Consider the following 4,978-nt stretch of genomic DNA (forward strand, 5'->3'; position numbering starts at 1 on the left):
GCAAAAATTAAAGACAAAGAAAAATTATTGAAAGCAGCAAGGGAAAAATGACAACGTACAAGGGAACTCCCATAAGGTTAACAGCTGATTTCTCAGCAGAAACTCTACAAGCCAGAAGGGAGTGCATGATATACTTAAAGTGATGAAAGGGAAGAACGTACAACCAAGATTACTCTACCCGGCAAGGATCTCATTCAGATTCGATGGAGAAATCAAAAGCTTTACAGACAAGCAAAAGCTAAGAGAATTCAGCACCACCAAACCAGCTCTACAACAAATGCTAAAGGAACTTCTCTAAGTGGGAAATACAAGAGAAGAAAAGGACCTACAAAAACAAACTGAAAACAATTAAGAAAATGGTCATAGGAACGTACATATCGATAATTACCTTAAACATGAATGGATGAAATGCTCCAACCAAAAGACACAGGCTTGCTGAATGGATACAAAAACAAGACCCATCTATATGCTGTCTACAAGAGACCCACTTTAGACCTAGGGACACATACAGACTGAAAGTGAGGGGATGGAAAAAGATATTCCATGCAAATGGAAATCAAAAGAAAGCTGGAGTAGCAATACTCATATCAGATAAAATAGACTTTAAAATAAAGAATGTTACAAGAGATAAGGAAGGACACTACATAATGATCAAGGGATCAATCCAAGAAGAAAATATAACAATTATAAATAAATATGCATCCAACATAGGAGCACCTCAATACATCAGGCAACTGCTAACAACTATAAAAGAGGAAATAGACAGGAACACAATAATAGTGGGGGACTTGAACATCTCACTTACACCAATGGACAGGTCATCCAAAATGAAAATAAATAAGGAAACAGAAGCTTTAAATGACACAATAGACCAGATAGATTTAATTGGTATTTATAGGACATTCCATCCAAAAACAGCAGATTACACTTTCTTCTCAAGTGCGCACGGAACATTCTCCAGGATAGATCACATCTTGGGTCCCCAATCAAGCCTCAGTAAATTTAAGAAAATTGAAATCATATCAAGCATCTTTTCTGACCACAACGCTATGAGATTAGAAATGAATTACAGGGAAAAAAAGTAAAAAACACAAACACATGGAGGCTAAACAATACGTTACTAAATAACCAAGAGATCACTGAAGAAATCAGAGGAAATAAAAAAATACCTAGAGACAAATGACAATGAAAACACGACGATCCAAAACCTATGGGATGCAGCAAAAGCAGTTCTAAGAGAGAAGTTTATAGCTATACAAGCCTACCTCAAGAAACAAGAAAAGTCTCAAACAATCTAACCTTACACCTAAAGGAACTAGAGAAATAAGAACAGACAAAACCCAAAGTTAGCAAAAGGAAAGAAATCAGAAAGATCAGAGCAGAAATAAATGAAATAGAAACAAAGAAAACAATAGCAAAGATCAATAAAACTAAAAGCTGGTTCTTTGAGAAGATAAACAAAATTGATAAACCATTAGCCAGACTCATCAAGAAAAACAGGGAGAGAACTCAAGTCAATAAAATTAAAAATGAAAAAGGAGAAGTTACAACAGACACCGCAGAAATACAAAGCATCCTAAGAGACTACTACAAGCAACTCTATGCCAATAAAATGGACAACCTGGAAGAAATGGACAAATTCTTAGAAAGGTATAACCTTCCAAGACTGAACCAGGAAGAAACAGAAAATATGAACAGACCAATCACAAGTAATGAAATTGAAACTGTGATTAAAAATCTTCCAACAAACAAAAGTCCAGGACCAGATGGCTTCACAGGTGAATTCTATCAAACATTTAGAGAAGAGCTAACACCCATCCTTCTCAACCTCTTCCAAAAAATTGCAGAGGAAGGAACACTCCCAAACTCATTCTACGAGGCCACCATCACGCTGATACCAAAACCAGACAAAGATACTACAAAAAAAGAAAATTACAGACCAATATCACTGATGAATATAGATGCAAAAATCCTCAACAAAATACTAGCAAACAGAATCCAACAACCCATTAAAAGGATCACACACCATGATCAAGTGGGATTAATCCCAGGGATGCAAGGATTCTTCAATATATGCAAATCAATCAATGTGATACACCATATTAACAAATTGAAGAAGAAAAACCATGTGATCATCTCAATAGATGCAGAAAAAGCTTTTTGACCAAATTCAACACCCATTTATGATAAAAACTCTCCAGAAAGTGGGCATAGGGGGAACCTACCTCAACATAATAAAGGCCATATATGACAAACCCACAGCAAACATCATTCTCAATGGTGAAAAACTGAAAGCATTTCCTCTAAGATCAGGAACAAGACAAGGATGTCCACTCTCACCACTATTATTCAACATAGTTTTGGAAGTCCTAGCCACGGCAATCAGAGAAGTAAAAGAAATAAAAGGAATACAAATCAGAAAAGAAGAAATAAAACTGTCACTGTTTGCAGATGACATGATACTATACACAGAGAATCCTAAAGATGCCACCAGAAAACTACTAGAGCTAATCAATGAATTTGGTAAAGTTGCAGGATACAAAATTAATGCACAGAAATCTCTTGCATTCCTATATACTAATGATGAAAAATCTGAAAGAGAAATTAAGGAAACACTCCCATTTACCACTGCAACAAAAAGAATAAAATACCTAGGAATAAACCTACCTAAGGAGACAAAAGACCTGTATGCAGAAAACTATAAGACACTGATGAAAGAAATTAAAGATGATATCAACAGATGGAGAGATATACCATGTTCTTGGATTGGAAGAATCAATATTGTGAAAATGACTATACTACCCAAAGCAATCTACAGATTCAGTGCAATCCCTATCAAATTACCAATGGCATTTTTCACAGAGCTAGAACAAAAAATCTTAAAATTTGTATGGAGACACAAAAGACCCCGAATAGCCAAAGCAGTCTTGAGGGAAAAAAAGCGGAGCTGGAGGAATCAGACTCCCTGACTTCAGACTATACTACAAAGCTACAGTAATCAAGACAATATGGTACTGGCACAAAAACAGAAATATAGATCAATGGAACAAGATAGAAAGCCCAGAGATAAACCCACGCACCTATGGTCAGCTAATCTATGACAAAGGAGGCAAAGATATACAATGGAGAAAAGACAGTCTCTTCAATACGTGGTGCTGGGAAAACTGGACAGCTACATGTAAAAGAATGAAATTAGAACACTCCCTAACACCATACACAAAAATAAACTGAAAATGGATTCGAGACCTAAATGTAAGACTGGACACTATAAAACTCTTAGAGGAAAACATAGGAAGAACACTCTTTGATATAAATCACAGCAAGATCTTTTTTGATCCACCTCCTGGAGTAATGGAAATAAAAACAAAAATAAACAAATGGGACCTAATGAAACTTAAAAGCTTTTGCACAGCAAAGGAAACCATAAACAAGACGAAAAGACAACCCTCAGAATGAGAGAAAATATTTGCAAACGAATCAACGGACAAAGGATTAATCTCCAAAATATATAAACAGCTCGTGCAGCTCAATATTAAAAAAACAAACAACCCAGTCCAAAAATGGGCAGAAGAGCTAAACAGACATTTCTCCAAAGAAGACATACAGATGGCCAAGAAGCACATGAAAAGCTGCTCAACATCACTAAATATTAGAGAAATGCAAATGAAAACTACAATGAGGTATCACCTCACACCAGTTAGAATGGGCATCATCAGAAAATCTACAAACAACAAATGCTGGAGAGGGTGTGGAGAAAAGGGAACCCTCTTGCACTGTTGGTGGGAATGTAAATTGATACAGCCACTATGGAGAACAGTATGGAGGTTCCTTAAAAAGCTAAAAATAGAATTACCATATGATCCAGCAATCCCACTACTGGGCATATACCCAGAAAAAACCATAATTCAAAAAGACACATGCACCCCAATATTCATTGCAACACTATTTACAGTAGCTAGGTCATGGAAGCAACCTAAATGCCCATCAACAGACGAATGGATAAAGAAGATGTGGTACATAATACAATAGAATATTACTCAGCCATAAAAAGGAACGAAATTGGGTCATTTGTTGAGATGTGGATGGATCTAGAGACTGCCATGCAGAGTGAAGTAAGTCAGAAAGAGAAAAACAAATATCGTATATTAACACATATATGTGGAACCTAGAAAAATGGTACAGGTGAACTGGTTTGCAGGGCAGAAATTGAGACACAGATGTAGAGAAAAAACGTATGGACACCAAGGGGGGAAAGCGGCAGGGGCTGGGGGTGGTGGTGTGATGAATTGGCTGATTGGGATTGACATGTATACACTGATGTGTATAAAATTGATGACTATTAAGAACCTGCTGTATAAAAAAAATAAAATTCAAAAAAAAAGTAATGTGCATGCTACCACATTATTAAAAAAAAAAGAGCGAAGGTGGCTATAGGGTCTTTTAATAAATGTAAGGAGAATGGGATTTTTGGGGGGAGACAATTCTGCATGGGTCTTTCCTATTTTTGCATGTCTTGCAAGCAGAGGTACTGACTTTTCAAGGGTGTTTATATAGTGAACAACCTTGGAAGTAGAGATAGTGTCTTTTTCTGGAGCAAAGAAGAGGTTTGGTTACGGCGCAGTATAAAAGATTAGGGTTCCCTAAGCTCAGGGTTCCTCTTATAATGCAAATGACTGCATATGCAGGTATTCCCTGGCACCCATCCCTATAGCACCCATGGGACAGTGGGCCAAGAGGAGATGACACAGGTATGTATGCTTATGCGGCTGTGCCTTGAGTAATGAGGTTCTTTATCTCCAACCCAGGAGTCTCATGTTTTTTTGGCAGCACCCATGAAAGTACAGCAGGCTAACTTGCAAGTAGGGTAAAATTTTAGACTCTTTACAGTTCTTGACAGTGTTGCCCCCATGAGATTCCTGGGGACTGGTCTGCTCTCTTTGTTCTACCTCCCACCAAACTGGCTCCACCAAACGAGGAG

This window comes from Balaenoptera acutorostrata, chromosome 20 (assembly GCF_949987535.1).
Source record: "Balaenoptera acutorostrata chromosome 20, mBalAcu1.1, whole genome shotgun sequence".
NCBI lineage: Eukaryota > Metazoa > Chordata > Mammalia > Artiodactyla > Balaenopteridae > Balaenoptera > Balaenoptera acutorostrata.